Source organism: Sapajus apella, unplaced genomic scaffold (genome assembly GCF_009761245.1).
Source record: "Sapajus apella isolate SASKATOON/1434 unplaced genomic scaffold, GSC_monkey_1.0 scaffold2, whole genome shotgun sequence".
Lineage (NCBI taxonomy): Eukaryota > Metazoa > Chordata > Mammalia > Primates > Cebidae > Sapajus > Sapajus apella.
The window spans coordinates 15,841,081-15,866,741 of NW_022436942.1; the positions used below are offsets into that span (position 1 = coordinate 15,841,081).

Sequence of the window (25,661 nt, forward strand, 5' to 3'; positions counted from 1 at the left end):
TACAGAAGCTCTTAAGTTTAATGAGTTCCCATTGTCAATTTTTGCTTTTGTTGCAATTGCTTTTGTCATTTTCATCACAAAATCTTTGCCTGTTTCTATGTCCAGATGGTATTGCCTCGGCTGTCTTCCAGAGTTCTTATAGTTTTAGGTTTTACATTTATGTCTGTAATTTATTTTGAGTTGATTTTTGTATATGGTCTAAACAAGGGGTTCAGTTTCAATCCTCTGCACAGGCTAGCTAGTTATCCCAGCACTATTTATTGAATAAGGAGTTGCTATGGTTTGTGTTTGTGTCCCCACCCAAATTGCATCTCGAATTGTAATCCCCAAATGTCAAGGAGGGCACCTGGTGAGAGGTGATTGGATCATGGGAGCAGATTTCCCCAAGGTTTCTCAGCGTAGTCAGTGAATTCTCATGAGATCTGATGGTTTTATAAGGGGCTCTTCCCACTTCCATCACCACTGTCTCTCACCTGCCTCCATGTAAGACATGGCTCTTTCCCTTCCACCATAATTGTAAGTTTCCTGAGGCCTCTACAGCCCTGCAGAACTGTGTGTCAATTAAACTCCTTTTCTTTATAAGTTATCCAATCTCTGGTATGTCTTTATAGCTTTGCAAAAATGGACTAAAACAAGAGTCCTCTTTATATTGCTTCATTTTGTCAGCTTTCTCAAAGATCAGATGGCTGTAGGTGTGCAGCATTATTTCTGGGCTCTCTATTCTGTTCCAATGATCTATGTGTCTGTATTTGTTCCAGTACTATGATGTTTTGATTCCCATAGCCCTGTATTATAGTTTGAAATGAGATAACATGATGCCTCCAGCTTTGTGTTTGTTTGTTTTGCTTAGGATTACCTTGGGTGTTTGGGATGCTTTTTCAGTTCTATATAATTTTAAAAGAGCTTTTTCTAGCTTTGTAAAAAAAATGCTTTAGATAGTTGGATAGGAATAGAACTGAATTTGTAAATTGCTTTGGGCAGTAAGGCCATTTTGACAATATTGATTCTTCCTATCCATGAGCATGTGATGTTTGTCCATTTGTTTCTGTCATCTGTAATTTTTTTGAGCAGTGTTTTGTAATTCCCATTGTAGAGATATTTCATCTCCCTGGTTAGCTGTGTTCCTAAGTATTTTCTTCTTTTTGTGGCAATTTTGCATGGAATTGTGTTCCTGATTTAGCTCTTCCTTTGCTGTTGGTGGTGTGTATTAGTCTGTTTTCACGCTGCTATGAAGACATACCCACAACGGGGTAATATATAAAGAAAACAAGATTAATTAACTCACAGTTCCATGGTGCTGGGGAGGTCTCAGGAAACTTACAGTCATGGTGGAAGGGGAAGTAAACATGTCCTTCTTCACATGATGTCTGAGCAAAATGAGGAAACGCTGAGCAAAATGAGGAAAACCTGTTATAAAACCATCATATCTTATGAGAACTCACTCAATATCATGAGAACAGCATGGAAGTAACTGACTCCCTTAATTCAATTACTTCCCACTGGGTTCCTCCCATGACACATGGGGATGATGGGAACTACAATTCAAGATAAATTTTGGGTGGGAACGCAGCCAAATCATTGTGGTGTATAGAAATGCTAATGAATTTTGTATGTTAATTTTGAATCTGAAGCTTTAATAAAGTTCTTTATCATGATACAGAGCTTTTGGGCTTAGACTGTGGGGTTTTTCAGATGTAGGATTATGTCATCTGCAAAAAGGGATAGTTTGACTTCCTCTCTTCGTATAAGGATGCACTTTATTTCTTTATATTGTCTGCTTGCTCTGGCCAGGGCTATCAATGCTATGTTGAAGAGGAGTGGCAGAAGAAGGCATCCCTGTCTTGTACCTGTTTTCATAGGGAATGCCTCCAGCTTTTACCCATTCAGCATGATGTTGGTTGTTGGTTTGTCATAGGTGGCTTTTATTATTTTGAGGTATGTTCCTTCAGTATTTAGCTTACTGAGAGATTTTAACATAAAGGAATGTGGAAATGTAACAAAAGCTTTTTCTGCATCTATTAAAATGATCATGCTGTTTTTGTCTTTATTTACGTTTACATGACGAATCACATTTATTGATTTGCTTAAGTTGCACTAACCTTGCAACCTGGGGTTGAAGCCTACTGGATCACAGTGGATTAGCTTTTCTTTTTCCTTTTTTTTAAATTTTTTGCTGCTGGATTCAGTTTGAAAATATTCTGTTGATGATTTTTGTATCAATGTTCCTCAAGGATATTGGCTTGCAGTTTCCTTTTAATTGGCTCTGCCAGGTTTTATTATCAGGATGATGCTGGCCTCATAGAGTGGTCTGGGGAGAAGTCCCTCTCCTTAATTTTTGGAATAATTTCAGTAGAAATGGCACCAGCTCTTCTTTGTGCATCTGATAGAATTTAGCTGTGACTCTCTCTGGTTCTGGGCTCTTTTTGGTTGGTAAGCTACTTATTACTGAATTGGGTTTGAAAATCATAATTGGTCTGTTGAGGAAATCAATTTCTTCTTGGTTCAGTCTTGGGAGGGTGTGTGTGTCAAAAGGAAATACAGCCATCCTACTTATTCATATATATCCAAAGGTAGTACAATCAGTATCTAAAAAAAAAATACCTGCACTTACTTGTTTATTGTAGTGTTTTTCACATTAGTCAAGATATGGAAACACCCCAAGTGTCCATTGATAGATGAATAAAGAAAATGTGGTATTCACAATGGAAAACTACTCAGCCTTGCTAAGAAAGAAATTCTGACATCTGTGACCACATGGATAAACCTGAAGAGCATTACACTAATTTAAATAAAACAAATACTGTAAAACAAATCAAATACTACATGATATTAATTACATATGAAATATTTCAGATCAGCCTGGCTAACATGGTGAAACCCCATCTCTACTAAAAAGGCAAAAATTAGCCAGGTGTGTTGGCATGTGCCTATAATCCCAGCTACTCAGGAGGCTGAGGCAGGAGAATAGCTTGAACCTGGGAGTCGGGAGTTGCAGTGAGCTGAGATTACACCACTGTACTCCAGCCAGGGCAACAAAGCAAGACTCCATCACAAAACAAAACAAAAAGAAAAAATAAAAGGAAAAAAAGGTGAAAATGTTTTATATCTTGATTGGGGGTATTCTAGGTTATACAATTGTCAAAACTCATCAACCTATACTTAAAATGGATTTGTTTTACTGTTTATATAAAGTTGATTTTTCTTGTTAAAAAAAGTCAAAATCATAGAAACAGAGAGTAGAGGTTGGTTCTCATGGGACAAGGGACAAAAAAAAATGAAACAGAAGTTGGTCAAAGAGTACAGATTTGCATTTATAAGATGAATAGATTCTGAAGATTTAATGTGCAGCTTGGTGACTTTAGTTAACAATAATGTATTATACAATTTAAACTTGCTAACACTGTAGATATTAAGTATTTTCACCTGTACCATGCCCCCCCAAAAAGGTAACTATGTAACAGGTATGTTAATCAGCTAAATTGTGGTATACATTTCCACAATGTATGCATATATAAAACATCACATTGTAGTTTTAAATGTATGTCATTATATAACTTAATTTAATTAAAATAAATGGGTACTTAATATATTGTGGCAGGAAGAAGAGAAGAGCACACAATTATTAAACAAATGATAAATAAAATAACACAAACACATATTGGCTAATTTTACTTAAAATAACATCATCGGGATTCACCCATGTTGTCACAAACAGTGAGATTTACTCTATGTGTGTGTGTGTGTGTGTGTGTGTATTTAAGGCTGAATAATATTCACTTGTACATATATACCAATTTCCATTTATCCACTTTTCCATCAATGGGCACTTGAGATGTTTCCTTTTCTTGGCTGTTGTGAACAATGCTAATATAAACATGGAATTTTGACTTCCATCCTTTTAAACATAATAAGAAATGAGATTATCGAATCACATGGTTGTCCTATTTTTAATTTTTTGAGAAATTTTTATACTGTTTTCCATAGCAACTGCACCTTTTTCTATCCTCACCAACAGTATATAACAGTTCCAGTTTGTACATATCCTTGCCAACACTTATCTATTTTAAAATTGATATTAGCTCTCTGAATAGGTTTGAGATTATATTTCATTTTATTTTTGATCTGCATTTCCCTATTATTAATGATGTTGAGCATATTTTCATATACCTCTGGGTCACTTGTATGTCTTGTTTGGAGAAATATCTGCTAAGTGAAATTAACTTGTTATAGAAGAACAAATATTATGTTATTCCATGCATATGAAGTATGAATAATTTTCTGACTCATAGAACCAGATAATAGTGGTTGCCTGAGATGGAAGAGTGGAGGAATTGGGGGGTTTGCTGTTTAATGGGTATAAAGCTTCAGTAATTCATAATGAATAGGTTCTAGACACAGTACCTATATTAACATAGTACTTATATTAACAATACAATATTGTGCACTTCAGAATTTGTTAAGAACATAGGTTTTGTGTTAATAATTCTCAACACCAAAACAAACAGATAAAAAAAACAGAAGAAGACAAGGAAATTTTGGAGGTGTTAGATGCACTACATGTTTGATTGTAGTGATGGTATCATCGGTATTTGCATATGTCCAAACATCAAATTGTGCACATTAGAAATGTGAAGTTCTTAGTATATTGATTATATCCAAAGACAGCTGTTAAATACATACATGTTGAAATGTTTCTAGGTTAGAGACAATAGGACCCAATAATGTAGCTGAATTAATGTAATGTCTTCCTTCATTACTGTTCTCTTGAAAAGAAATAAATAAGAAGAAAATAAATGGCTGAAATTCCTTACTGAGAAGGATTATTGGATGAACTTCTTTTTTGTTTGTTTGTTTTTGGGAGACGGAGTTTCACTCATGTTGCCCAGGCTACTGCAATGGCATGATCTTGGCTCACTGAAACCTCCATGTCCTGGGTTCAAACAATTCTCCTGCCTCAGCCTCAGCCTCCTGAGTAACTGGGATTATAGGTACCCACCACCACGCCCAGCTAATTTTTGTATTTTTAGTACAGACAGCATTTCACCATATTGGCCAAACTGGTCTCAAACTCCAGGTAATCTACCCAGATCCAACTCCCAAAGAGCTGGAAATACAGGCATGAGCCACCATGCCTGGCCCTTTATTTATGTGTTATAGTGTGAATGGAGTGTAAAAAGAAAAGAGGTCCTGTCCTAAACAGCCTTCAGAGAGTGGGACTAAAAGTCACCCCAAAATACCAAGCAAATGTAACTACAGTGTGTTTGTGTATATATTATTTGTGCATTATCTTTAGTTTTCATAGTTTTTTTTCAGATACTGTGAAACAGGTGATGCTAATTCACCAAGACTATGCCTATTTAGGTAGATTATGTGTATCCTATGTATTCTATTTTTAAATTGGTGTCACCAATAACTGTCTTTTAATTTAGGGAATCTCAAAATTATTTGGATATTTTCCTAAGTGGCTTCTTTACTTATTCAACTGGTATTTGTGGACTATCTTTTTTCTCTCAGGGTGGGGAGAAAGGGAGGATGGCTCATAAATATTCCTAGTCATCATAAAGGTAGTTCTTCAAATAAGCCTACAACTAGAAATGGTTTGCAAGTATAGATAAAAGTTATTCCTCTCAGCATACTGGAGATAGTACTTGATGAATGGCGAATGTCATTTTCACATGCCATTGGGTGGCTGTATCAGTTTAGTCCTTGTATTACAGATCGTGTAGAGTTTTATATCCATGGCAGCTAGGCAGTTAGTGACAATTTCATAGCTTTGTTCATGGTCAGTGATAGTTTCTTCTGTTTCCCACAGAAACCTTAAGCTTCTGGTTTTTATATTTTTCTTATAGTGATCTTTTGGCCAAACCATTTAGCTGGCTAATCCTAGGTCATTAGCTGCCTCACTTCTTGAACAGCTTCTTCAGAGTCTGATCAAAGTTCCAATAATAGGTAAATGTATTACACACAATTAAAAAACTACAGATTGTGGAAAGCTTAATTTTCAAAATCTCCTTGGAGTATGGAGAAAATTTTGCATTCAATTTTCACGACGCAAAAAGGAGAAGGAAATATCCTTGTTTCATATTAGGACATTCATATTCTGTTACATGTCTATATTATTAACTTTAAATCCTCTTAAAGTATCTCTTCTCAAAGTACAACATAGCCATAGATATCAATTTTTACATGTATGTATTACTTTTTCTAAGCCATAAGAAGCAAATAAACAAGTAATCTTCATGTTTTCTGTCAATATAAAGCAGTAAAACTTTTTTATTTTTCCATGACAGTTTTGAAGCTCACAGACTAATTCTGTATAAAGAACAAAGAATAGAAATGCATAATTAATTCTATTATGCTGTAAGAAATGACTTTGTTCAAATAAATTTTTCTTATGATGAGACATAGAAAAATGCCTATTTGCTGCTAGTGAATTAAATACTCCTAATTATAAAAATATTTTATGAAGTTACAATGGATATTACAAATTATTATACATTATTTCCACATACAAATACAGAAAAACAAAACAAAATAACAAAGAAGATACCTAGTATATCTAAATTGTTTAAACATATTTTAATGCCTATTTATAAATTAAGGAAGTACAATGAACCCAAAGTTATAAATTATGCACAATTTAGTCTTACATAGGGCAAGTAGCTACCAGGTCAGTAGTTCTGACTTCATTAACCATTTTTATAGTCTTTTACATTAATGTTTACTTCTCCATTGAAAAGAACTAGTAGAGGATAAAGCACGTCATCAATAATTTCAAAGAAAATTTTTCTTGCTTCTATGCTTGTGGATTGACTCAAGCTAATAAAATCAGTTTGAATTCTTTTTTTTTTTCTGTGATGCCTTGCATATTTATTTCGAACTAGAGCACCTTTAGGAATTGAGAGCAGTCTTTCTAGTAAATATAAGTAAATTAAAGACACAAAAAACCCCTCAAAAAATCAATTAATCCTGGAACTGGTGTTTTGAAAAGATCAACAAGATAGACAGACTGCTAGTCAGATTAATAAAAAAGAAAAGGGGGAAGTATTGAATAGATGCAATAAAAAACAATAAAGGAGATATCACCACTGATTCCACAGAAATACAAACGACCATCAGAGATTACTACGAGGACCTCTATGCACATAAACCAGTAAACCTGGAAGAAATGGATACATTGCTGGACACTTGCACCCTCCCAAGACTAAACCAGAAAGACGTTGACACCCTGAATAGACCAATAAAAAGGTCTAAAGTTGAGGCAGCAATTAATAGCCTACCAATCAAAAAAATTCCAAGTCTGTATGGGTTCACAGCCAAATTCTACCAGACATACAAAGAGGAGCTGATACCATTCCTTCTGAAACTATTCCAAACAATTCAAAAAGAGGGAATCCTTCCCAAATCATTTCATGAGACCAAGGAAATCCTGATACCAACACCCAGCAGAGACTCAACAACAAAAGAAAACTTCAGGTCAATACTCATGATGAACACAGATGCAAACATATTCAATAAAATACTGGCAAACCAATTGCAACAGCACATCAAAAAGCTTATCCATCACAACAAAGTCCGCTTCATCTGGAAATGGAAGGCTGGTTCAACATATGCAAGTCTATAAACATAATCCACCACATAAACAGAACCAAAGACAAAAAACACATGAGTATCTCAATAGTTGCAGAGAAGGCTTCAACAATATTCAACAGCTCTTTATGCTGAATACTCTTAATTAACTAGGCATTGATGGAACATATCTTAAAATAATAAATGCAATTTATGACAAATCCACAGCCAATATCATAATAAATAGGCAAAAACTGGAAGCACTCCCTTTGAAATCTGGCACTAGACAAAGGTGCCCTCTCTCACCCCTCCTATGCAATATAGTATTGGAAGTTCCAGCCAGAGCAATCAGGCAAGAAAATGAAATAAAGGGTATTCAATTAGGAAAGAGGAAGTCAAATTGTCTCTATGTGCAGATGACATGATTGGATATTTAGAAGACCCCATCATCTCAGTCCAAAATCTCCTGAAATTCATAAGCAACTACAGCAAAGTCTCAGAATACAAAATCAATGTGCAAAAATCACAGGCATTCCTATACACCAATAACAGACTAATAGCCAAATAGAGAGCAAACTCCCACTCACAATTGCTAGAAAGATAGTAAAATACCTAGGAATACAACTAACAAAAGATGTAAGGGACCTCTTCAAGGAGAACTATGAACCATTGCTGAAGGAAATAAGAAAGAACACAAACATATGGAAAAACATTCCATGCTCATGGTTAGGAAGAATCAATATCATGAAAATGGCCATACTGCCCTAAGTAATTTATAGATTCAACACTATCCCCATCAAATTACCAATGACATTCATCACAGAACTGGAAAAAAAACACCTTAAACTTCACATGGAACCAAAAGAGAGCCTGTATAGCCAAGACAATCCTAAGCAAAAAGAACAAAGCTGGAAGCATCACACTACCTGACTTCAAACTATACTGCAATGCTAAAGTAATCAAAAATGCATGGTACTGGTACCAAAACAGAGATATAGACCAATAGAACAGAGCAGAGGCCTCAGAGGCAATGCCACACATCTACAACCATCTGATCTTTGACAACGTGACAAAAACAAGCAACGGGGAAAGGAGTCCCTGTTTAATATATATTGTTGAAAAAACTGGCTAGCCATGCAGAAGCAGAAACTGGATCATTTCCTGACACCTTACATTAACTTAACTCCAGATGGACTAAAGATTTAAACATAAGACTTATCACCATAAAAACCCTAGAAAAAAACCTAGGCAAAACTATTCAGGACATAGGCATAGGCAAGAACTTCATGACTAAAACACCAAAAGCAATGGCAACAAAAGCCAAAATAGACAAATTCAATCTTATTAAACTCCAGAGCTGCTGTACTGCAAAAGCAACAATCATCAGAGTGAACCAGCAACCAATAGAATGGAAAAACAATTTGGCAATCTACCCATCTGATCCAGAATCTACAAAGAACTAAAACAGATTTACAAGAAAAAAACGAACAAACCCATTCAAAAGTGGGTGAAGGATATGAACAGATAACATTTCCAAAAGAAGACATAGATGAGGCCAACATATGAAAAAATGCTCATTATCACTGGTCATTAGAGAAATGCAAATCAAAACTACATTGAGATACCATCTCACACCAGTTAGAAGAGTGATCATTAAAAAATCTGGAGACAGCAGATGCTGGAGAGGATGTGGAGAAATAGGAATGCTTTTACACTGTTGGTGGGAGTTTAAATTAGTTCAACCATTGTGGAAAGCAGTGTGGTGATTACTCAAGAATCTAGAAATAAAAATTCCATTTGACCCAGCAATTCCATTACTAGGTATATACCCAAAGAATTATAAATAGTTCTATTATAAAGATACATGCACACATATGTTGATTGTGGCACTGTTCCAATAGCAAAGACATGGAACCAACCCAAATGGCCATCAATGATAGACTGGACAAGGAAAATGTGGTACATATACACCATGGAATACTATGTAGTCATAAAAATGATGAGTTCGTGTCCTTTGTAGGGAAATGGATGAATCTGGAAACCATCATTCTCAGCAAACTGATACAAGAACAAAAAATCAAACACTGAATGTTCTCACTCATAGGCGGGTGTTGAACAATGAGAACACATGGACTTAGGGAGGGGAGCATCATACATTGGGGTCTGTTGGGGAAGGTTTGGGGGGGCAGTGGGGGGTGGGGAGGTTTGGGAGGGATAACATGGGGAGAAATGCCAGATATAGGTGATGGGGGATGGAGGCAGTAAACCACCTTGCTATGTTTGTACCTATGCTGCAATCCTGAATGATCTGCACATGTACCCCAGAACCTAAAACACCAAAAAAAAAAAAAGAAAAAGACTAGGAAGAAGGCTAAACTACAAAAAGGATTGTTCTGAGGTTTACCGGCCACTAATAGATATGAATGTTTTGAATGAAGAGACAAGAGAGAAAGAACGTCATCTAGTTTCAGTGTCATCTTTTATTTAAATGAAAACAATAAAATTATAAGATTTTATTTAAATAAAATGGTATCTAAGATATATTCAGTAACTATTTGAAGACTCATTTTCTATGAACAAAAAATATTCTCAGAATTTAATGTATAACAAATTATTATTCTATAACCAGGACAAATAGACAGATTAAGTTAATAACTTTAAGAGTGACTGAAGTCTGATTTAGGTGATGTAAAATTACATAAATATATATTTTCTTTTTAAATGTTTAAATTTTCATTTTCATTTTTTTGGGTGTGAAGTAGTTGTGTATATTTATAATGTCCGTGAGGTATTTTGATACAGGTATGCAATGTGTAATAAGTATAATATGAATAATGGGGTATTCATCCACTGAAGTAATTATCCATTAAACTGCAAACAATACAACTATACTCTTTAATTTTAAAATGTACAGTTATTGCTATAAGTCACCCTGTTGTCCTACCAAGCAGTAAGTCTAATTCTTTCTTTCTAACCCTACCTCCCCCAGCAATACACTATGCTTCTCAGTCTCTGGTAATTATCCTTCTGCTCTCTGTGTCAATGAGTTCAATTGTTTTAATTTTTAGGTGCCACGAAAAAGTGAAAACACGTGATATTTGTCTTTCTGTGCCTGGCTTATTTCATAAGCATAATGATCTCCAGTTCCAACATATTGTTGCCAATGCATGGGTCTTATTTATTTTTATGGCTGAGTAGTACTCCACTGTGTATATGTATCACATTTTCTTTATCCATTCATTTGGTTATGGACACTTAGTTTGCTTTCAAATCTTAGTTATTGTTTACAGTGTTGCAACAAACATGGAAGTGTGGGTTTCTCTTTGGTATACTGATTTTCTTCCTTTTGGGTGTATACAAAGCTATAGGATTGCTAGATCATATGGTAGCTCTATTTTTAGTTTTTTCAGATACCTCCAAACTGTTCTTAATAGTGATTGTACTAATTTACATTCCCACCAACAGTGTTTGAGGGCTCCCTTTTTACATTCTCTCCAGCATTTGGTATTGCCTATCTTTTTGATATAAGCCATTTTAAATAGGGTGAGTTAATACATCATTTTAACTTTGATTTGAATTTCTCTGTTCATCAATAATGTTAAATCCCTTTGCATATGCCTGTGTTCCATTTGTAGGTCTTTTTATTTATTTATTTATTTTTCCCATTTATTTATTTTATTGCATTTTAGGTTTTGGGGTACATGTGAAGAACATGCAAGATTGTTGCATAGGTACACATGTGGCAGTGTGATTTGCTGCCTTCCTCTCCATCATCTACATCTGGCATCTCTCCCCTTGCTATCTCTCCCCAGCTGACCCTCCCCTATTTACCCCCAACTGACCCCAGTGTGTAGTGCTCCCCTCCCTGTGTCCATGTGTTCTCATTGTTCAACACCCGCCTATGAGTGAGAACATGCGGTGTATGTCTTCTTTTAAGAAATGTCTATTCAAATCCTTTGCCTATCTGTCAATTGGTTTACGAGATTTGTTTTCATTATGGAGTTGTTTGAGCTTCCTATACATTCTGGTTATTAATCCCTTGTCAAAAGGGTAGTTTGGAACTATTTTCTCTCATTCTGTGGGTTATCCCTTCACTTTGTTTCCTTTGCTATAAAGAAGCTTTTTTAATTTGTTGTGTTTGTATTTGTCCATTTTTGCTTTGGTTGTCTGTGCCTGTGAAGTATTGCTCTATAATTTCTGCCCAGATTAATGTCTTGCAGATTTTCCCCAGGATTTTATTGAAGTAGTTTAATGGTTTGAGATATTAGACTTATGTCTTCAATCCACTTTGGTTTGATTTTAGTATATGGCATGAGAATGGTATCTAATTTCACTCTTCTGGATATGGATACTCAGTTTTCCTGGTACCATTTATTGAAGAGATTGTTTTTTTTCCCCAGTGGCACCTTTGTAAAAAATGAGTTCACTCTAGGTATGTGGATTTGTTTCTGCATTCTTAATTTTGTACTGTTGGTCTTTGTGTCTGTTGTCAGGCCAATACCATACTGTTTTGGTTATCATAGCTCTGTAGTGTGAGTCAGCTCCTATGATTTCTCCACTTCTGTTTTTTTTTTTTTTTTTTTGCTCGGAACAGCATTGGCTACTCTGGGTCTCTTGTGGGTTCATATAAATTTTAGTACTGTTTTTTCATTTCTGTAAAAAATGTCATTGGCATTTTCATAAAGACTGCATTGAATCTGTAGAATTCTTTGGATAATATAAACATTTTAACAACATTAATTCTTCCAATACATGAACATAAAATATTTTTTCCATTTTTGTGTCCTCTTAATTTCTTTCCTCAGTGTTTTATAATTTTCATTATAGAAATATTTCACTTTTTTGGTTAGGCTAATTCCCAGGCATTTAATTTTATGTATGGCTATTATAAATGAGATTCTTTTTTCACATTATTCACATTTGGCATATAGAAGTGCTATTGACTTTTATATGTTGATTTTGTAATCTGAATTTTACTGAATTTATTAGTTATAATAATTTTCTTGTAGAGTCTTTAGGTTTCTCCAAACATAAGATTATAACATCTACAAATGAATAATTTTACTTTTTCCTTTCCAGTTTGGATGCCCTTTATATCTTCCTCTTGTCTGATTGCTCTAGGCAAGACTTCCCGTACTATGTTGAATAACAGTGGTGACAGTGGGCATTCTTGTCATTTTCCATATCTTAATGTAAAGGCTTTCAGATTTTTCCCATTCAGTATGATATGATCTGTAATACATGGCTTTTATTATGTTGAGGTATGCTCCTTCTGCCCACAGTTTTTTGAGGATTTTTATCATGAAAGGATGTTGAATATTATTAAATACTTTCTCAGAATCAGTTGAAATGGTCATATGACTTCTATTTTTTCATTCTGTTGATTTGATGTATCACATTGATTGATTTGCCATCCTTGCATTTCAGGGATAAATCCCACTTGGTCATGATTAGTAATCTTCCTAATGTATTGTTTAATTCGGTTTACTAGTATTTTGTTGATGATTTTTGCATTAATATTCATCAGACAAATTGGCTTGTCATTTTATTTTTTTGATATGACTTTATCTTGTTTGGGTATCTGGATACTACTGGCCTGATAGAATGAGTTTTGAAATATTCCTTCCTCTGCTATTTTTTTTGTAATAGTTTGAGTAGGATCGGTATTAGTTTTTCTTTTAACGTTTGGTAGAATTAAGTAATGCGGACATTACGTCCTGTTTTTTGTTTTTTTGTTTTTTTGTTTGCTTTTTACTGGGAGATTTTTTATTATGGCTTGTATCATTGTTGTTAGTGTTATTAGTCCATTCAGACAAGAATTTTTTTCCTGGCTCAATCTTGCTAGGTTGTATGTATCTAGGAATTTGTCTATTCCTTCTACATTTTCCCATTTTTTTGGCATATAGTTGCTCATTGTTAGCCACTAATGGTCCTTAGAATTTCTGCTACATCAGAATTTTAGTGTTTCCCTTTTCACTTCTGATTTTATTTATCTGAATCATCTCTTGTTTTCTTAGTGAGTTTGACTAAAAGTTTGTCATTTTAATTTATTAAAAAAACAACTTTTTGTTTTATTAATATTTTACATTTTTTGTTTCAATTTTATTTATTTTTGCTCTGATCTTTATTACTACTTTCCTTCTACTAATTTTGAGTTTTGTTTACACTTGCTCTATCAGTTTTTTAAAGATGCATTTGAAGTTTTTGTTCTTTTCGGACATAAGCACTGATACCTATAAAATTCCCTCAGTACTGCTTTTCAATATCCCACAGGTTTTGGTATGTTACGATTTCATCATCATTTGTTTCAATAAATATTTTAATTTAATTTCAATTTTCTTCATTGACCCCCTGGTCATTCATGAGCATATTGCTTACTTTCAATGCATTTGTAGTGCTTTCAAAATTTCCCTTATTAATTTCTAGTTTTATTTCATTGTGGTCAGAGAAGGTCCAATATACAGAGATAGAGAATAAAACAGTAATTGTGGGTAGCAAAATGGGAAAAAGAAAATGAGAAGGTAAAGCTCAAAAGATACACAGTGGTACATATGCAGGATAAACAGGTCTAGAGATCTAATGTACAACATGAAGACTAAAGTTATTAATATTGTACTGTATTCAGGATGACTGCTAAATAAAAGTTTAGCTGCTTCTGCCACATCCACAAAAAATGTGAGAGGATGGATATATTAATTTGCTTTGATATAGTTAACATTTTATCATTTCTATGTATTCCATAACATCATGTCATATACTTTAAATATACACAACTACATTTATTTTTTAAAAAGGAGGGCAGAAAATGTTTTAGATAGTTTTATTAAGTTTAATTAGTTTCCATTAAAAATAAAAATGTTTTTTCTTATGTATTGATATTCTGAACTTTTGTCTTATGATGAATGAAGACAGAGATGACTGCAAAACATAAAAGAAACAGATAAATTATTATAAAGGACATGTCAACTAAGAGGAGAATTGAAAGTGCTAAACACAGTAGCAAAATTATTATGCTAAAAGCAAGTGTTTAGCTAAAATGTCATAAGAGTTATTCTGTTATATAAAAATAAAGAAATGCAGAATTAAAAATAAAAAGAATCAAAGATATTTTAGCACCTTATCATTCAAGTAATTGAAAATTCAGAACATTGGCTTTACATGTTATCTCACCACAAAATCACATACCTGAATGTACCCACACATACAAGAATATGCAAGCACATAATAATTTGTTATTTTTTTAATTTAATTTTTTAACCTGTAGCTTTCCTTTCACTAAACAGGAAAGCTTTCTGCCGTTATTAGAAATAATAGCTAGGCAGATGCAAATTTTGTCTTCATTATTTAAGGATATGGTATTAAAAACTGGCTCATTTAAAGCAAGGAAAACAAGAGCAAGTTAGAATATTAGTGATAACATACTTAAGAGAAGAGATGATGCGCTCATGACTTCATAAATTAAAGAAAAATGTCAGAAGACGGGTAGTAAATGTCAAAAGGTGCTATTAAACAAAGGCTGCCCTTTATGGACCTCATAAGATTAAAAAAAAATATAGCCAGTGGTGTGTCTGCTATCATCCCTGGAATGATTATTGAAATGTAATATCTAAAATGCAATAAAAAAAGAAAAAAAACTAATATCTATCTACAGACTTCATTATATTTTTTGGACAGTTACATTTACTTCCAAAATTAATTTTTGCTAAAATAACGCAAGCATACTTCGTAGATATTGCAGGTTTAGTTTATAACAACTGCAATAAAGTGAGTCACACACAGTTTTTTTGCTTGTTTGTTTCCCAATGTATGTGAAAGGTATTTACACTATACTATAGTGTGGTACAGTATCATGTTTAAAAAATAGTGTACATATCTTAATTTTAAATAATACCTCATTGCTAAAAATCATGTGAACCTTCAGTAAGTTACAATCTTTTTGCTGGCCATGCCTCACTATGGGTGGCTTCTAATTGCTCAGGGTGGTGATTGTTGAAGGTTGGAGAGGCTGTGGCAATTTCTTCAAGTAATACAACAAGAATGTTTGCCACATCAACTGATTTTTCCTTTCACAAGAAAGATTCTTCCTTTCTTTGTAGCATGCAATGCTATTTGCATTTTACTTACAGTAGAAATTTCAAAACTGGAGTCTATTCTCTCCAACTCTGTCTTTGCTTTATCAGTTAAATTCTTTGTTGCAATTTCAAAAATGTTTACAGTACCTTCATCAGAAGTAGATTCTACCTCAATAAACTACTTTGCTTATCCATTAGAAGCAACACCTCATTTGTTAAAGTTTTATAGTGAGATGGCAGCAATTCAGTCACATCTTCAGGCTCCACTCCTAGTTCTAGTATTCTTACTATTTCCACCATATTTCCAGTTATTTCCTCAGCTGAAATCTTGAACCCCACAAAGTCATCCATGAGGGTTAGAACCAACTTACTTCTAACTCCTATTAATGTTGATATTTTGACCACCCTTCATGAATCATAAATGTGCTAAATGGCATCTAAAATGGTAAATCCTTTCCAGAAGGTTTTCAATCGACTTAGCCCAGATCCATTAGAGGAATCATGATCTGTGGTAGCTATAGCCTTAAATGCATTTCCGAAAAAAGGAAATGTATAAGTAGAAATTACACCTTGAACCAAAAACTGCAGAACGGGTGCTGTGGTAGCAGAAATGAAAACAACATTAACAAAAGGTGTTAATATAGGTAACATCAGAGCTCTTGAGTGACCAGATACATTGTCAATGAACAGTACTATTCTTTTTTTTTTGAACAATAGATCCCAATAGACTTAAATTATTCTGTAAAATATGATGTAAACATATGCGTAGTCATTCAGGTTTCATTTTTCTGTTTATAGAGCACAGGAAGATAGACTAAGTGCAACTTATAAGGGCCCAAGCATTTTTGGAGTAAGTTAGCATTGTTTTTAACTTCAAGTCACCGGCTTTAAGAGTTTTTATTAATATTTAAAATATTTTTGTTTTGAATATTATCCCTAACAAAAGAGTCAGCTTGTCCTTGGAAGTTTTTAGGTTTTTTTTTTTGTTTTGTTTTTTGTTTTTTGTTTTGAGACAGTCTCACTCTGTTGCCCAGGCTGGAATGCTGTTGTGCAATCTAAGCCCACAGCCACCTCCACCTCCTGGGTTCAAGTAATTCTCCTAATTGAGCCTCCTGAGTAGCTGGGACTACAGGTGTGCACCACCACACCCACCTATTTTTTTTTTTTTTGTAGTAATAGAGTTTCTTTCAAAGAAAGTCACCGTGTACAGCTCACACTCAAGGAATAAAGAGTTATGCGCCTCCTCCTTGAGGGCAGGGTATTATTTAGAATCCTTCTGCAAGTAAGATTTGTCTATTCTTTGCATTTACTTACTTATTCAATTATATGTTGAATAAGAATCACATGGACTCCTTGATATCTATTTTAAACTTTCGGCTACACTTTATTTATTTTGTTTCTTAACTTGTTCCACCTTTGGCCTTTGGGAGCCCTTTATTTGAATCCTTTTGGTATACCGCCAACATTATGAATTATTTCTTTTTTGTTCTTTTGAACTCTTATTTTATGTAGTTAAAATGTGCTCCAGGCTCATCTTGTATGTTTCCTACCCCAATCAGTCCAAGAATCAGCCATTTCTCCAAGAAGCCCTTGTTCCTTTTATTGAAAAATAGTAACAGAAATATAGATCTAGCCCCAACTGCAAACAATGTGACAGAATATTTTTAACTTTTTATCTACCCTGTCAGTCCAGTAGATACCTCATGAACTTGGGTATACCACAGTCTGAGAAATGAAGAACTGGTACTGTTTTGAGCCAGTAAAGTTTTGATAGTATGTTATGCAGCAGTAGAAAATTAAAATGGTTTGCTCCATTGAGACTTACTTTTATTACCACTCCTATTATTAATATACCTTTCATTATTTAGATAGCATACAGTACAGAAAATATTAACAATTTACCTAAGAAATATCTCCAAGTTTACTCCACTTTAGTTTATACCTTAAAAAATACATACTGACTTTGATGGCAAGCATTGCACAAATTGCTAAAAGCATTTTCTACAAACAAAAATATACTGACTCTAAGAACCAGCATTGTTCAATTTCCTATGCTATTAGAAATTGTTTACTTTAAAGCTCTGGCAATAATAAAGGTCCTTCAGTTGGAAGGAACATTTGTTATGGATTAGCATTTGGACCACAAAAAGATGCAAACATTTAAGAGAAATCTCCCTTGAAGTTTGGTGTCTTTTGAGACATCAAAAATAAACTCTAAAAAGTCTTATGTTCTTGATCATATAATTTATATAGAGCTGTATTATAGAGTAGTGATTACATGCATATTTCCTTGAACTCTAATTCTTGGTTTGAATCTTGGCTTTTCATGTCTTATTTGTCTCATCCATAAAATGGTAATAAGAGTGTATCTATTACACAGGATTACTAGGAAGACAACAGGTGTCAGTATGGGTAAACTGTTTACAACAGTAAGCACATAATATGTGCAATATATTTGTTATTATTGCACATATTACTATTATGCATATTTCAAAGTTATAATTGTAAAATGCATATACACATTTGATTATTATTCAGGGTCAAATGCTGCAAATCACTTAAAAATCCAGCTGAGCTCTCCATTAGAAAATTGGAAAAGAAAACTTTCTCAAATACAGAAGTATTAATTTAGGGTCTCTAATCAATAATATTAATTTAATATAGTTTTTAAATGTAAAGAATCTGATTAATCCTCAGCTATATAAATAACTTAATATCCCTTTTAATTATTCAGTAAAAGGTTTTGATTACACAACATGTTGTTGGCTTAGGGCCTATTACTTAATGTGATTTTGGAGTGAATAATTTGTTTTAAACAAAATTTAACTTGTTAGTATATACAAATTACATATGTAATTTGAAATTTTATTCCCTCAATGGACCCTGTCTGTGAGTTAATTTCTTCTGATTATTATTAACAGGTTTAAGGAATCACCCCAAACACCTGAAATAAAGATCGATTACACCATATTATAAAAATCATATATGATGTCATGGATACTGACAAGTATTTAATAATAAAATTACAATTATAATCTGCATATTTCTATAATGATGGAAGAATAACTTGGTTGAGCATCAGGTCAAAGTCCATTTATGTAAATCTGTAAATACAAACCTGTACACATGAAAGGCTATTGAACATATTTTCCTGTGGAAGAGTTCCTTGAACATTTGGCCTCTTAAGCTTGGAAGAATATTCCTTGAATTACTTCATGTACCTCTCTGGGTTTTGTGTTTTTTCAAATATACTGGAAAGATATTAGGAAACAGCTGGAAATGGTGGAAGCAGAAAATAAAATACATCGATGGAAAAACCTATTAAAGCATAGGCTTTGTTACCCTGCCACTGAAGGAAATATAAATGATCAAGAATAAAGAGCAGAAAGAGAAGCAGGATGGGGTAGAAATAATAAACATTTGCAAAAGCCCAGTCAGCTGGTAAAGTATTCAAGATGACACATTCCAGAGTTAAGACCAATGTTCATACAGGTTGATGGGCCTAACAGTTACCGATCTGAGCCGATGCTTGAGACAAAATCAGAGAACACTTTAGCTTTAGGTTTTAAGACATGTTGTTTTCACTTGTGGGCAGAAATAAGCTCTGTGGAACTGTACTGGAGGACATGGTCAGTGTGTTAATTCATTCAGATATGCTCACACATTTATTTCTAAGCATCTGGCAAAAGGAGGCAGCTGAAACAATTTAGTTGTTTAGATATTTCGTTGAAATTGATGAAAGCAGCTGGAATGATACCATCTGGAGTGGCCCCTGCCATGAGGCTGGCTGCAGTAGGGGAGGCAAGGTTGGTACTGTGCCCTCCATGTGTCTGGTGGGAGCAAGGAGCAGGCTGAAGGCCCACATGCTTCCAAGTTGGAGGGGCTGGAACCCGCCCTCCTGAGCACAGCTGCAGCTGCCAAGCCTGGCTGCGGACCTGGACATCTCTGTACTCTCAGAGGCCCAGGAAGCCCACATGTCCTGGCAGGCTCAGAAGTGCCCGCTCCCACTGTATGGCCTCTTCCCACTCCCAGTGCCTACTCCAATTTTGGAGCAAAGTTGTGGGTGAGCCCAAGCACTGTCACAACCTGGCTGGGTGTGCATGCCCTCGGGCGGCTTGGCACGGGCCTGCAGTCACCCTTGGCACAAACAGCCTGGGCACCATGACTGGTTAATAACAGTAGGAGACAGACAGGGTCCTGGTCAGAAAGGGGTGGGTCCACAGTGAAACCCCACCTTCAGGCCAGGAATGGCCACAGGCCCGGGGTCCAGGAAGCCAGTTTGTGGATCAGAGTGAGAACTTAAGGTGCTTTTTCCAGGCAGCTTATGACTGCCCATGGACCAATCTGCACACACTTCTTCCCCTCTGAAGCCCATAAAAATCTTGGGACTCAGCCAGACTAGGGCAGATGATGGGATGATCTGTCTGTGGAGAAGAGCTATCCCATGTGGGTCTCCTCTGAGCCCTCCTGTCACTCAATAAATCACCTCTTCACCTTGCTCATCCTCCACTCTGCCTACCTCATTCTTCCTGGGGGCAGGACAAGAACTTGGGGACTGCTGTATGGGGGCGTCAAAGGACTATAACAGAAACAGGGCTGGAACACACCCCTTGCTCACCATGTTGTAGGTGATGAGGACAGAAGAGCTCAGGCCCTTCTGGGAGTCCAGACTTAGGAGCTTCCCAAGCCAGGGCTTGACACCTTCTTTGACCCTCTGCAGTTCCTGACATCTCCAAAGTTCCGGGCACCACCATATTACCCAGTGCCAGCTGTGGAAGCTGCTTGCGGTTTACCTGGTCCAGCTACAGCCTTGCTGGGAGCCAGCACCCGTGCTGGCACCTGGAGCTTCCCACCCCACTGCAGCTGGTGTGCCTAGTACGCACAGTGGCTCGACCTCACACTCGCTTGCTCACACACCCCTCATGCTCTGTGCCTGGCTCGCCCTTGGCAGGCATGGGATTCAGACCAGTAGCATGAATGGAGTACAGCCTGCCAGGCCAAGTGGGCAGAACAAGCAGAGCAGGCCCAAGCAAAACCCGGACAAAGGCCCACTGGGCACAGAGGTTTCTGGCCATAAATGCAACACCTCAAGTATCCTGTGACAAAATGAAAACATTTTACTAGTTGTTTACATATTTTGTTGAAATCAAGGCATTTTACTAGTAATATACTTTTTTATTCTTTAACATTACTCAAATTGTAAGCATTTAAAAAAGCAATCACAGAATTCATTTATATCATGTAATTATTTTTAACTGTAAGTTCTTAAGAATATACTAATTTTCCTTCTGCTAACTCACATCTCTATTGGTCATACAGCCCAATAAATCCTTTTAAAATATGTTTTATGAGGACAACAATGTATTATGTGGTATGAGTAAATGATGACTGTAACAGATACTGAATCTACCCACAATGTATTTAAAATATAGAGATAAAGAAAATAAAGCTAATTATAACAATAAAAAAGTACAGTCTGCAACGTCCTTTGCAGGAACAAAAATGGAGCTGGAGAGCATTATTTTTAACAAATACATGTAAGAACAGTAAACCAGGTACTGCATGTTCTCACTTATAAGTGGGAGCTAAATAAGGAGAACATATGGAAACACAAAGGAGAACAACAGAACTGGGGCCCATCAGAGGCTGAAGGGTGGGAGGAGAGGAAGGATCATGACTAATACCTGGGTAAGTAAATAATGTGTACAAAAACTCCCATGACACAATTTTACTCATACAACAAACCTGCACGTATACATTTGAACTCAAAATAAAAGTTAAATTAAAATTTAAAAAAAAAGAAAGAAAATCAATCACTCTAAGAATCATACCTAGTTATAAGTTCGTATGGTATTATGTTATTCTAAAGTAGGGTGAGAATTAAGTACCCTTTAAGGGGGTAGAGGATGATGAAAATGTGTGGCAGCATTTTGGGCCACTACAGTAGATGTGGTACCCTATGGGTATTTAATTTTTAGCCCAAGTGCCAAAGATTCTACAATGAACTGAGCAAATGCACACAACTCATTCTTTCAACCAAAAGGCAATAAATCGATGCTATAAAATAGTAACTAAATAAAATATTACAAATCTACAAAAAGATGGGCATTTGAGTGAGGCAAATGAGAATAAATTTAGGAAGGGGAAATGTCTGATGTATTTACTTGGTTTACAGGGGTAGCATTTATGAAAACTTATGATATCTTTATTTAGAAAGTAGGAAGGATATATATATTATTTTAATTCCCAAATTGACCACTTTGGTGTATACCAGTACACAGTATATTCCTTAGCACGAATCTTTTGCTGTAGTTACTGAGTCACACCTTTTAATGGGATCCTGTCACACATCTTTGATCACTTTTCCTAGTTCTTTTTCAATGTGTACAGATAAAGCATTATCAGTAGGACATTTCCTGCATCCTTTACTGCTCTTCTTGATAAGTGGACCCCACATTTCATATCAGAGAGCATCTCTGAGATCCTCAGTGACACTGAATTTGGTCAGGCAGCTGCTAATAAGGATATTGTCTCAACACCAGTAATCAGAATACCACACACACACAAATCCTAAATTACCAGAGATTTAGCAGAACCATTACGGCATTTTAGAAAGTAAGTTTGAAATGTCACATATTTTGAAATCTATAAACTGATTTTATTATTTCAATGTCCACGTGAGGAGAATGAACTCCTCCTTTATCTTTTTGTTTTTAAATACTAAAACCCCAGAGATAGACAGAGTTGAATTATCTAGAAATGCCAGAGGCAAAACGTGTATTACATCCTGGATCAGTAATTAAAATTAAGGAGGAGGTCCACTGGGTTTAATCTCAGGGATAAATGGAGACCAATGCTTAAGTTCCACTGAAATTCTACATCTCATATCTAATTAAGAAAGCTTATTCTGTGAAAATGAAACAACTTTGTTTTTAAAAGAGAAAAATGATAAGTTAAATAGGGTAGTTCCAATTATGGAAATGAGCCAATTAAATCTCATCTTACTAGGGCCCAATCATGTGTGTTATCTAAAACTAAGTATAGTAATAAGACTGTTAAAACATAATTTGAATTATCATAATATACTCTTTGATGATTTAATTGAATTGTTATTATTTTATGATTTAATGAAATGCTCAGCAATGAACTATAAAACTATATCACTCTATACCATAAAAAGAAATACCGCCAACTTGGTTCCAGAACATCTCTGTGTAAGGAAACGGTTTGACCCAATCTGCTTGGAATGTTGCATACATTTCATTTAATCACTAAAATATAAAAAATGAATTTTTCATATTCATATGCATGTATGATTAAGCCTGGGGAACAGGAGAGGTTTTGTTCATTAGATTAAATTATAGATACGGAAAAAGTTTCAATTAATAATATTAGTTCTAAAGTTATATCTTGCTATTTCTCAAACATGTATTGAAATAATTACAAAAGTTAATATGCTTCAAAATCCTGCCTTTAATTTATAGTGTTAAGATCGTATTTATATTAGATTTTCTGGATTACAGTTTTGATTTACCAAATTAATTCAACCAATGTTCTTTCTCAATCAGTCTCCTGCAAGAGATCCTAGGGATCACACTTTACTGAAGTTGTTGGTTGCTGTGCTTTTGTGGGCTTCATGATCACTGTCTACTCTGTGTGCATCTTAACTACATAAAAGGATGCTTCTTCTTGTCCCACAAGTTATGTTTTCAGGTGCTGTCAGCATAGGGTTGGTGAATATTTTCTGGTGGTGGATATTCTGTTTGAAACTGTAAATTATTAAGTGGTTCCTAACAAGGGGAAGGCTTGAGGAGAAGTGGTAATTTTGTCCACAAGATAATGTTTTTGTTTTTTGGATTTTGTTTTGTTTTGTTTTCAGGCAAGGCAAATTCAGTTTAAATGAAGTATTTCAAGGTTTTGGAAATCAGGATACTCAGAGTTGCCTAAAACCTCCCAAAGTATTCAAGGGAACATCAAGTTCTACTGATTATTGTTCCTCTTGTTTGATAAGTAGCTTTATTAGATTAACATTTCCATGATTTTATCTTTATTTCCTCCAGCTGACATCTTATAAGAGAACACTAGTTCCCTTAAAAAGATATACTGCTATAGGTTCCAGGAATGTATTCAGCAATATTCATGTTGAATCTCCTCAAACACACAGTCTAGAAAGCCTTATATGACTTGGTCCTTGCTTGTATGTCTGCTTTACTTCCTATAATCCCCTTCTTATATTCTACAGTGTACACATCCTACACAATTTATATGTCATAATTTCCTGGTCTTTCTCATTCATTCTTAACAAATCTTATAGCTTATGAGAATAATATCTTCTTATCCTTCCTCATGTGGGAAAATTCTGACTGATTGTCCAAGAAACTCCTCAATAACTGTCTTTTCTGTGAAGTTCCCTCTGAATTCCCTAGCATTATAAAGCAATCGTTCTTCTATGCTCTATGATAGATGCATACTTTAGTTTTCCAAATCTTTTTTTTTTATTAGCTGTTCATTTTCTTTCTTATGAAATTTGCTTCATTATATTTAAGCTCTTCAATGTTGGGGTCAAGGAATGGATTTTTTATTTTTATTCTTAGCCTGAGCAAATTATCTGCACTTTACTACACACAAATAACATTTTGTTGAATAAAAAAAATAAATATATAAGAGTAAACACTTGTCAATATATTTTAACCTAAAAGAGATGTATCATTATCTTTTGTAAGCATATAACTTTAAGGTCAATCTAAATAATAAATTCATCTTTTTTGTAATTGCTTTATTACCCTTACCATTATCATCATAACGTTCTCATCATATACTTGGGTGTATTATTTTACATTTTCTCAATAAGGCAATATAAATTATTTCTGCCATTTTTAAATTTTTGAGACAGTATTCAAAAATTGTTCTATTTTCTAAAATACAAAAGGGAAATAAAAGGGAAAAAATAGATGATATTATCCAAGAACTGTTGAACAATTCCAGTACATGTAATTGGAATACTAGAAGTAAAAAGAAGATCAGAACAGAATAAATATTGGAAACAGTAATGGTCAAGAATTTTGCAAAATTAATGACAGACACAAAACTACAGATCCAAGAAGCTCAGAGAATACCGAGGAAGATTTATATACATATGTATATATATAATTTTTGTACTCAGGCATATCATGTTCAAACTGCAGAAGGCCAAAGACAATGAGGAAATCTTTAAAGCGGCCACTGACTAGAAGAACAAGCATGAGAATTGCATTGAATTTCTAATCAGAAATTTTGCAAGAAAGGAAAGACTATAGTAAAATTTTGAAAGTATTTATTTATTATTCTGTACCTAATGAAATTATCTTTAAAAAGCAAAGGATACATACTTGCTCAGACAAACTAAAACTGAGGGAATTTATCAACAGCGGACCTTCCTTGAACAAAATATGAAAAGAAGCTTAAAACACAGAAACCTATAGATGAAAATTGTAATGAAAGACAGAGAAGACACAAATTGTCAGTGTAGAAGAAGTACAAATAATATATATGGATATTCCTCCCTATATGAGTTATAGCATAACTCCCCACATCTTAAAGTGTGGGCTGTGCTTACTGACATGGTTAGATAGCACTACATTCAGTAATTTGCTGGAATGCAGTAGCACAATCTCTGCTCACTGAAACCTCCTCCTCACAGGTTGAAGCCATTCTTGTACCTCAGGCTCTTTATAGTAGCTGGGATTACAGGCATGTGCTACCAGGCCCAGCTAATTTTTTTTTTTTTTTCATTTATAGTAGAAACAGGGTTTTGCTATGTTGGCCAGACTGATCTCAAACTCCTGGCTTCAAGTGATCTGTCCACCTCAGCCTCCCAAAGGTCTAGGATTACTGGTGTGAGCCACTGTGCCTTGTCAAGCATCAGTCATTTATAAAAATTCATTCATGCATAAGACTAGATTATGAATTAGATTATGAATTAAATATAGAAAGAAGCTATGTTTATTGGGAAGTAATTTTAAAGTGGAGAAATTTGCAAAA

General features: G+C 34.7%; 1 long non-coding RNA gene across 1 annotated transcript; it reads left to right on the forward strand.

Moving 5' to 3' along the window:
- The first annotated feature begins 1,669 nt into the window (after nt 1–1,669).
- Nucleotides 1,670–24,710, forward strand: LOC116558724. The gene is made up of 3 exons (XR_004272145.1): nt 1,670–1,985; nt 7,598–7,601; nt 24,700–24,710. It is a non-coding gene; the product is annotated as an uncharacterized LOC116558724 (long non-coding RNA).
- Nucleotides 24,711–25,661: the final 951 nt, after the last annotated feature.